This window comes from Myxine glutinosa, chromosome 1 (assembly GCF_964187855.1).
Source record: "Myxine glutinosa chromosome 1, kmMyxGlut1.1, whole genome shotgun sequence".
Classification (NCBI taxonomy): domain Eukaryota; kingdom Metazoa; phylum Chordata; class Myxini; order Myxiniformes; family Myxinidae; genus Myxine; species Myxine glutinosa.
The window spans coordinates 170,438,415-170,449,431 of NC_136261.1; the positions used below are offsets into that span (position 1 = coordinate 170,438,415).

At 49.7% G+C, this 11,017-nt stretch overlaps 1 protein-coding gene across 1 annotated transcript in view; it reads right to left on the reverse strand.

The window, feature by feature from the left end:
• LOC137413484 (uncharacterized) overlaps positions 1–10,812 on the reverse strand; it is a 174,415-nt gene extending 163,603 nt beyond the window's left edge. Inside the window, exons 1-2 of the mRNA XM_078779919.1 lie at positions 10,792–10,812; positions 8,258–8,361 (exon numbers count right to left, since the gene is read on the reverse strand). The gene's annotated coding sequence lies outside the window, so the exon portion shown is untranslated. The remainder of the gene's footprint in view (positions 1–8,257; positions 8,362–10,791) is intronic.
• Between the last annotated feature and the right edge of the window lie 205 nt (positions 10,813–11,017).

Sequence of the window (11,017 nt, forward strand, 5' to 3'; positions counted from 1 at the left end):
GCATGCCCGCTATCGCCTTTCCAGGGCTCGCCCAGAGCGTCCGGGCATGCCCGCTATCGCCTTTCCAGGGCTCGCCCAGAGCGTCCGGGCATGCCCGCTATCACCTTTCCAGGGCTCGCCCAGAGCGTCCGGGCATGCCCGCTATCGCCTTTCCAGGGCTCGCCCAGAGCGTCCGGGCATGCCCGCTCTCGCCTTTCCAGTGCTCATCCAGAGCGCCCGGGCACGCCCAGCCTCGACTTGCCAGGCCGCAGCCAAACACGCCCGGGCAGGTCCAGACTCGCCTTTCCAAGGCTCGCCCTTGACACCCGGGCATGCCCGGTATAGCTTTTGCCGGGCAAACTTCCCGACATAAATGTGTATATCTATTGCTGCCCGATAAACGGGCTTTTGGTCAGAATACCTGAGCTTTGTTTCAATAAAGCAACTCGGACGAATTCCGTCTTTGGTCGCGTCACTTCTTTCGACTCGCGTTGGAGCGCAGCTCCTTCAAGCATCTAAATCAAGATGTCCAAATGTCACACACGTCCATGCCCGTGGGATTCCCACATGTATGTATATATGTATGTATGTATATATGTATATATGTATATATGTATGTATATATGTATATATGTATGTATATATGTATATATGTATGTATATATGTATATATGTATGTATATATGTATGTATATATGTATGTATATATGTATGTATATATGTATGTATATATGTATGTATATATATATATATATATATATATGTATATATGTATGTATGTATATGTGGTGTGTGGTGTGTGGTGTGTGGTGTGTGGTGTGTGTGTATATATATATATATATATATATTGTTGCGGATATGGGATTTGCATCCATCCATATCCGCTTGTAAATATTCCCCTATTTCCTCAATACTTCGCAACTATCCCCAATCCCCCATTCCCTAGTCCCATTTTCTGTAAACAACACTCTGTAGACCCGACCTCCCCCTATTTCCCCCCATTAAATGTCGCATCCAGGTCCACCGCATCTCACGTAGACAACTATAGGACATCTTGCTAGTTATTCTTAGTCTATGTCAGTTAAGGATTCGTTTCCATTAATTCTGACTCTTCGTTGCACCAGAATGTGATTGTATGGCACCGTTAGGAAGTTTAGGACCTCCCAATACCTCCCCGCAGCTCTTCCTCACGGTTCAACAACAACAACAACAACAACAACGGCGGCGGCGCGGGGAGTGCGCGTCCTCACTCCGGCTTGGTTGGTAGGGGGTGTTGGGAGGGCACCAGGCCTTTCCAACGAGCCGCCATCGAACATGTGCTCGACGGGGTTACCACATAGGGGCTCGCTGTCAGCTCCTCGTCAAGGGCGGAGCCCGGTAACCCCCGCACCCAATAGAAGCGGCGGACCGGTCCCATCTGGGGCGGAGCCAACCAGCCGAGGGCGTGTGACTCCCCGCTGAGCATGCGCAGGAAGAGGGAGGTGACGTCAGATGCGCGCTGAGCTTGGAGCAAGCAAGACGTACCCTCCGAGCGCTGTGAGGCCTCCCTGCATCTTTTGGACCGTGCTTGATCCTGTCCCCGAGCCAAGGTGCACCTTGTGCTATCAACCGACCTGTCCTTCCCTGCCATCAATCCCTGTGTAAGTCAGCCTTGTTCCGTTTGTCTGTGGTCTGTCTGGGATAGATAAGATTGTATCTAAGTGCCTATCTCTTCTGTGTCTTTTACCTCACTCTACCTTGTAATCTACCCCTTTTCTCCACCACTAATTATATCCTCCTCCGGAGGTCTTGAGAACTGTACCCCTTGCGTCGTTTCATTTATCCCAGTCGTTGTGTCCTTTTCAATCATTGATTTAGCGTAGCGCGATTTGGCCAACGTTCGAGTGGAATCGGGTGAGTTGGGGGTAATCGGGTAAACTGTACGAACACGGCGGCCATTCCGCTCGGTCAAGCAACATCTTTAGCCGTGTCCGTAACAATTGGTGTCAGGAAGTGAGATTGGACCCGAAGCGCGCTTCACGCGCTCGAAATTATTAACTGTGAAATTTGTTTTGTTTTAAAATAAAAACCCGAATTTTGAAAGTCGCGCTATGGCAGATCAAGACGGCTGGGTTCCGGTAGCGGAGAGTGAGGCAGGGTCGATCCAGGACCAAATTGAGGGACAAGAGGAGAGCGAAGCAGTGAGGGCGGCAGGTTCGCAAAATGGCGTCCTCGCGCACGAGGTTACGGGCGCGCAAAATGGCGCCTCGCAGATGGCTACGGCGACCGCGCCCGCGACCGTAGCAGCGCCGCTGGTGGATTTGAACCTTTTTTAAATACAAATGAAGGCCCTTATGGCCCAGAATAGCGAACGGTTAGAACAAAGGATGGGGTCCAATAACGAGAAATTGAGGGAGGACATGGGGTCCAATAGCGAGAAATTTAGGGAGGACATGGGGGCCAATAGCCAACAGTTAGAACAAAGGATGGGGGCCCAGATCGGAGGGTTAGGGAGTAGAATAGAGGGATTAGACAATAGATTAGGGGAAATACAGGAGGGGTTAACGGGGGTAGAAAACAGAATGGCTGCCCAGGAGAATCAGATAGAGGGAGTGAAAAAGGGGTTAGAGGGGTTAGAAAACAGTATGGAAGGCAAATTGAGGGACATGAGGGACCAAGCGGAAAGGGAAGTTAAAAAAATGGGGCAGCAGATAGAGGGGGTCAGAATGGGGGTAGAAACTAAATTGGATGCTCACAGGGAGGAAATGGAGCAGATGAGGGTGGCATCTGGGCAGGAGATGCAAGTGATGGGAGAGGAGATCAGAAGAGGTGTGAGTGAGGAGGTCGGAGGAGTGCGCGAGGAGGTGAGGCACTGTAAGGAGCGCATGGAGAAGGAGGTGAGAAAGGGGACTGTAAAATTGCAAGGTGGTATAGAGGAGTTGATGCTGGGAGTAGAACAACTGACAGTGGGACAAAAGGAGTTGGGGGACCAGGTAAAGAAGAACACAGCGGTAATAGAGGGTTTAAAATCGACACAGAAGGAGATGAAAAAGGACGTAGGGGTAATTAAAAAAGAGTGTCAGACGGTACATGAGGACCTGACGAGGAAAATGAACAAGGTGGTAGAGGTGATGGAGGTTAAAGAGCGGGAGGTGCGGGAGCACATAGAAAAAAATAAGGTGGAGTTAGAGGAAGAACTTAAGTGGGCGCACGAGGAGATGAAGGAGGTGAAGCAGAAATTAGAAGAAGTGGAAGAAGGGGTGAGCGAAATTAAGAAGCGACGGAGAGAGGATAAGAAAGAGATAAAGGAGGAAGTAAAAGAATTGGTCCAAAGTCTGTGTTCGGATCGTGATGATGTGCTCATTAACCGGATGAGGGATTCGCAGGTGATGGAGGAGAAGCGAAGAGAAAGAGGACCCGGTGTAAGTGGTGACCAATATGGTCGTGCGTATGATGCGCCAGGTGATTTAATAAGCTTGGGGGTCGAGATGGACCCGGTTGTTCGTGAGAGGCCAAGAGTGAGGTGTATGGCTGGTCCGGAGGGTATGGAACGAGGGTGCGAGCGAGAGGGTCCGGTGATGGGAGAGGTGCGAGGTGTGAGTGAGCAAGGTTGTGGTGGTATGGAATGGGTAACGGGTTGCGGAAGTGTGACCCATGCATCGACACCAACAGGGGTAGTTTTTAGAGGGACAGGGGAGGCACGAGAGCCCCTTGGGGGTAATGTACTGTGGGGGCCCGGCCGGTTCGGCCCCGCGCTGACCCCGCAAGGGGCGACGCACGGGGTCCGGCAGGCGGGCAACGACTCACATACGAGGTGGTCCCACAAGGTCCCACTCGCGCCGTATGACGGTGGGTAAGGGTGGCATCCCTGCCACCCTTCCCATAAGATGGGGGCAAATGCGCTATAGATTATGGGGTGTATGGCAGTGAAAACTAGCCCGGGTGGGTTAGGATATTGTGTGTAGGGCCCTAGAAGATGACATTAGGTAACGTTAAAGTTTAGATAGTGACTGATACCTGTAGTGGGGACGTAGTAGCTTAGTGTTTGATAATGACGAGGGAGCGCAATAGTTTAAAGGGACGACTGGGAAGCGCAAGTTTCAGAGGGGAGTAGTTAGATGAGATGATGCTGTGTGAGAACTGGACAGGTGTGTGGAGCAGTGTATGAGTAGTGAGTGTTGTGGATCAGCGCGAATGCGCTTGGGGGAGAGAAGGGTGCAGGCGGCACCAAGTATGAGAACACAGGTGTGCAAGTACAGGTGTGTGGAATATATGGAGCAGAGAATGAGTGGTGTGGAGAGAGTTGGAGTAAGTGGTACGGAGTGGTGTGCATGGTGCGAAGGTGTGGATGGGGGAAGAGTGGACCCCTTTTCACGAGTACCCGGGGAGGGTAGTTGAAAGAATAGTTAGAAGGTATAGGTAAATTGTGGTTGGATATTGGCATTTGTGGTGCGGATGCAGAATGGTATTGTGGATGGGTGCATTGGTGTGGTGAAATTGGCTGGTCGTGTGGCCTGTTAGTATGAGTGTGAATGGTTGGGCACTCCGCCACTGTTAGATGTCGGCCAGGTGAGGCCGCAGGTGGGCTCTGGGAGCCGTTAGTGTCAGTGGGTGCCTGAGGATCCCGGGTGTGGATCGGGCAGCCCGTGCCAGAGAGGGCACTGAGGGGGTGAGAGTGCGAGAGGGCCTTCCCCAGTTAGTTAGGTTAGGGTGAGGAGCAGGTGAGCTCGGTAGGCAACAACAGTGGTGGAGGTGTGCAGGTGGGCGGACCAGCTAGGAGCGTCACACGACCCAGCCACAGAAATTGTGCGGGGGCACCGAGTGATGAATTGGGGGAGTGAGACCCCAACTTGAGAAGCACCACAGTTTGGTCAATGGGAATTGGTTTTTAGAACCCATAGTGTAAGTTGGCCAATGGATTGGCAGGGAAAGACCCCGGGTAATGTAAAGTTGTTAAAGTCATTTAGGAAATAGTTAGGATTGATGAACCTGTCGCACCATACGCAGCCACTTACCGGAGGTGATGATGATGACTCCACACCTGTGTTCCTTTGTTCTGTGTTGCAGGAAAGGAGAATTGCTGTGTGGATTTGTGAGACGCATCACGACGTGGATGAGACATTGGGGTGATTCCATCTCTCCCTCCTTAGGAGGGACTGATGATGAATTGGTGATGGCAAATTTTGATGAGAGTTGGAAATGGCAAATTTGATTGGTTAGGAGGGAGAGAAGACGAATTTGGTTTATGGGAGGAACGGGGAAGACAGTAGGGACGTTTGTTGATGTGTAAAGTAGATGTTTATGGGTAGTGTTGTGTTTTGTGGATACAGTAAGGGGTAAGGGAGGGGCAATGTAGGTTACCTGGTGGGGGGGGGGGGGGGGGCGTACGGTAGGAACGTACCTGTCTCACCTGGTTCCCATGTGCCCCCAGTGTGCATTACCTTATATTGCATGCACTTTTGCGCCCTTACCACCTTACTCACTTGTCTTCTTTTGTCTCCCACCTCCGAGGATCTGGCTTTGGGGCAGAGAGAGAGGAGAGAGAGGTGCTGGCTCCGCAGTTGTGGGCCTGTACCTCCGCTGCTTGCTGCCTGGATCGATACACCATATGGACCGCAATTTTGGTGGACGCCCACAATGGACCGCAGTTCTTTTGCGGTCAAGCACCACCCGGGGATGGACCTCTGGGTCAACGTGGCACCTATGCCATACAGGTGAACCACTTTTAGTTGGCCCCCCTGACGGCCACAATTTAGAAATTGACGCGGTTGGCGCCTTTCTTTATTTCTAAAGAAGCCAGAAGGCCAAGTGCACTCCATGAAGGCAAGACCAGCGGCAGAACATCGGCCGGCTGCGACACCACCGGTGACCATGGACACTTAATTGTGCATTTTTATTGAACACTTTATTGGTGCACCGGATGGTGCTGACTGTACATAATGGGGTGGTGCTTTTGGTGCTCGGATGGGGTGCTCTGCACAGTATTAAAGGCCGTAGGGCCACAGGGCACTCGTGGGTTGGTGTATCGATGCTGGCATGCGTGCTCTCTCTCTATGCATAACATCTGCATGTGTTCCTCAAAGAACAGGTCCTGGATCGTAGTGTAAATATCAGTGTAGTCTTGTGTAAATGATGCTCCCTACCGGCTGTATGTTTAGTTTGAGGATGCTTTCCGCGATTCGGTTATCCTGTGGGTGTGGTTCTGTTAGGAGAAGGGTGCAACGTCGCAGGGGGACATATTTACTCATTTGTGAACATCTGTAAAACTGTCGCACTCAGGGTTGAGTTAATAGTAGAGGGAACTACATCTGAGTGCCACACTAAAGTAGGTAAAAATTTATCGGGTCGGGACGCCCCGAGGTAGAGAAGGGTGCAATGTTGCGGATATGGGATTTGCATCCATCCATATCCGCTTGTAAATATTCCCCTATTTCCTCAATACTTCCCAACTATCCCCAATCCCCCATTCCCTAGTCCCATTTTCTGTAAACAACACTCTGTAGACCCGACCTCCCCCTATTTCCCCCCATTAAATGTCGCATCCAGGTCCACCGCATCTCACGTAGACAACTATAGGACATCTTGCTAGTTATTCTTAGTCTATGTCAGTTAAGGATTCGTTTCCATTAATTCTGACTCTTCGTTGCACCAGAATGTGATTGTATGGCACCGTTAGGAAGTTTAGGACCTCCCAATACCTCCCCGCAGCTCTTCCTCACGGTTCAACAACAACAACAACAACAACAACGGTGGCGGCGCGGGGAGTGCGCGCCCTCACTCCGGCTTGGTTGGTAGGGGGTGTTGGGAGGGCACCAGGCCTTTCCAACGAGCCGCCATCGAACATGTGCTCGACGGGGTTACCACGTAGGGGCTCGCTGTCAGCTCCTCGTCAAGGGCGGAGCCCGGTAACCCCCGCACCCAATAGAAGTGGCGGACCGGTCCCATCTGGGGTGGAGCCAACCAGCCGAGGGCGTGTGACTCCCCGCTGAGCATGCGCAGGAAGAGGGAGGTGACGTCAGATGCGCGCTGAGCTTGGAGCAAGCAAGACGTACCCTCCGAGCGCTGTGAGGCCTCCCTGCATCTTTTGGACCGTGCTTGATCCTGTCCCCGAGCCAAGGTGCACCTTGTGCTATCAACCGACCTGTCCTTCCCTGCCATCAATCCCTGTGTAAGTCAGCCTTGTTCCGTTTGTCTGTGGTCTGTCTGGGATAGATAAGATTGTATCTAAGTGCCTATCTCTTCTGTGTCTTTTACCTCACTCTACCTTGTAATCTACCCCTTTTCTCCACCACTAATTATATCCTCCTCCGGAGGTCTTGAGAACTGTACCCCTTGCGTCGTTTCATTTATCCCAGTCGTTGTGTCCTTTTCAATCATTGATTTAGCGTAGCGCGATTTGGCCAACGTTCGAGTGGAATCGGGTGAGTTGGGGGTAATCGGGTAAACTGTACGAACACGGCGGCCATTCCGCTCGGTCAAGCAACATCTTTAGCCGTGTCCGTAACAATATATATATATCATTGGTGATGTCGGTGAGACTGACCCCTTCCAAATATCCGCCACCTCCATACGAAATTGAGTCGATAAACTGATAAGATTATATATTCATTTTAATGTTGTTGATGCAGTGCGGACAGGATGGGCCAAATGGCCACTTCCCTGCGTTGAAGCACCTTTTATATTCTTGCATAACTCCTGACGGTGTGATCGCCACGTGCAGCAGGGTTATTTATCCACAAGAAATTGTCCCGCTCGTACTTGCTTGGTTGGTGTTACTGTTACTTATCGTACTGTCATTGTTTTTGAGGCTCGTGCGTTGATTTCAAAACCAATGTACAAAATCAAAATTTTCTGTTTTAAATTCCGGGTACGAATACAGCACCGCGCGCACAAAACAATGGCCGACCGCGTCGCAGCGGCATCTCACAATGAACCCAGGCGAGGTCGCCAATCCACGCACTGTAAATCATACGGAGTTGGTACAGTCATGAACCACGCACGGATCACCACAAAAAGACTGTAATCCGATCCGATTGTCCTTATGAATGGACGATTATATAATCAGAGACACCTGGTCCGGTTCAGCAATGAAACTACAACACGAATACCACAGGAATCTAAAATCCCTTTCGAGTGTTTAATTAATGTTAAACGAATCAAACTTCGCACTTACGTCGCGCGTCCTGCTGGAGCTGCTGATTTAAGCTTCAAAAGCCTCCGATTCAAAGCACAGTCAAATAAAACGGCACAAATGAATCGTGAGAGTTAGTGATGATCAAGGCGATAATTATTGCCTCACCTTCTCGGACACGACCAGTGTTGTACAAAAAATCTTGCCGTCTCTTCCGGTCCTCCGGAATAAAACGAAACGAGGTAAAGTTGAGAGAACCGGAAATGACGCACCTTTGGGAGAAAAGAGCAAAGCTGAAAATCCAAGGAATATCAAACAGTTAATACCCAGACAATTTGAAGACCGAAAGCCATGAACAGCTATCTATGAAAGAGCCACAGGAAGAAGAAATAACGTGTGTTCTCATCGATCACGACTTATACACCGCACATATATCATGCGTATGACGTTATCTATCTATAATTCCATTAATCTCTGTGTGTATGTGTGTATGTGTGTTTGTATGTGTGTATGTGTGTATGTTTGTCTGTGACCGCTGTTTCTCGACAACTACCGGTCCGATATACTTGAAACTTGCCAGGTATATTGCTGGGGACCCGAGGATGTGCCTTTTCAAGGTTTGAAATTAATCGGACAAGTAGTTACCGAGCTATGGCGATTTCTTTACCAAACACCGCAAGCCGTTCGCTTTGGACCAAACCATTTCATGTAAATAGAGGGGGGGGTTCTGTGGTCGTTGCGAATGGACCAAACCATTCATGTAAATAGAGGGGGGGGTTCTGTGGTCGTTACTGCCACGTGGTTTCAAAGTTTTTTTTTGTTGTTGTTGTTTGCACGCATGTTTTTTTGCACCCACGTACGGGCACGCCCTAGGATGTTTACACACACACACCCCTACACAAATTTTTTTTTTTTTTTTTTTTTGGCAAGGAACGGGCACCCACGTACGGGCACGTCCTAGCTTATATATAGTACGGGCATGCCCTAGTCTATCTATAATCCCATTAATCTCTGTGTGTATGTGTGTATGTGTGTATGTGTGTATGTGTGTATGTTTGTCTGTGACCGCTGTTTCTCGACAACCACGGGTCCGATATACTTTAAACTTGCCAGGTATATTGCTGGGGACCCGAGGATGTGCCTTTTCAAGGTTTCATATTAATCGGACAAGTACTTACCGAGCTGGCGAGCTATGGCGATTTAGCCGTTCGCCGTTCGCTTTGGCGTTGCGAATGGACCAAACCATTTCATATTTCATGTAAATAGAGGGGGGGGTTCTGTGGTCGTTGCGAATGGACCAAACCATTTCATGTAAATAGAGGGGGGGGATATAATTTTAGATATATATATAGTACGGGCATATATATAGTACGGGCATGCCCTAGTCTATCTATAATTCCAGTAATCTCTGTGTGTTTGTTTGTTTGTCTGTGACCGCTGTTTCTCGACAACCACGGGTCCGATATACTTTAAACTTGCCAGGTATATTGCTGGGGACCCGAGGATGTGCCTTTTCAAGGTTTCATATTAATCGGACAATTACTTACCGAGCTATGTCCAAAAAACGATTCAACCAATCAGAGAGCAGCGAGCTATCGCGTGTGCCGAACGTGGCGAACACACTCTGCCTCGGATGGCACATTTGAGAGCGTATTCATTTATTTCACGTTTGCAAACTATGTTGGCGCTATGTTGGCGTTAAACTATGTTTTAAAACTAATAAAAACCATTTCATGTAAATAGAGGGGGGGGGGGGGGGGGATTGTCACTGTACTCGCAAGCCGTTCGCCGTTCGCTTTGGCGTTGCGAATGAACCAAAACATTTCATGGACCAAACCATTTCATGTAAAGCGTTCGCCGTTCGCTTTGGCGTTGCGAATGGACCAAAACATTTCATGTAAATAGAGGGGGGGGGGGGGGGTTGTCACCGTACTCGCACCCACGTACCCACGTACCGGCATTGCACCCACGTACGGGCATGCCCTAGTATTCTCAATTGTGGGTGCGTTGTTCTTCCTTTGTGTGTTGTTTTATTGTTGTTGGCGGTGGTTCTGTTTTTTTAATGTGTGAAATTACAAAATTCAATTATCATAGAAGTTGGTGGAGGCGAATGTCGAGGCGATCGACTTTGGGGCCTTGCTGCTCACACCTTCTTTCAACATCACCTCCAAGCACAGATGGAAGGGGAGAAACCCATTGGTGACTGTGTACGGGGTGTGTTCCATTACCAATCAGCTTGCTGTCGCTTTCCAAGCCCGCTGTTCCTTATCAGCTGTTTCGCTGGAGTGCTTAAGCTGCTTGGTGATTGAACACCCCTGATGTGAAATTAAGACGCAAAATGGCTCGAGTTTTTGTTATTTTTGCAGGATCTGAGGCTGGTCGTGGAACTGGAACACCTACGCCACTGTTCGATGACCCAAGCAGGACCATGAAGTTTTGCGGAAATGAAGTCACTTCCAGAGGCGCGCTGGATAACAGGGACGTCACAATAATAATAATAATAATAATGCATTTATTTTATATAGCGCTTTTCAGGAAGCCCAAAGACGCAAAGACGCAAATAATGGCCCCGCCTTTCTCACCACACTCGGAGGGGATTTCCGAAGGAGAAATTTTCTCCTCCCATGGATACCAACCAATGGGGATTGTCCGTGCTCTTAACCGTTTAAATACTGAACGTCAAACGAGGACGCAGCACGTACCTTTCAAAGTCTGCGCTGGAGTTTGCCTCAAAGCTGTCGAGCCTGGGTTCGAATCCCGACCGACAGGTTGGGTGAAGCATCAATATGAGTGCAGTCCCTCGGATGGACGTTAAGCCGGCTGTCCCGTGTGCCAGCATTCGTTGGTGGACGTTAAACATCCCACGGTGTCCTTCGCGAAGAGTAGGCAAGCCGGCACCATAGCCAAATTAAAAATTCGTGCAACCTG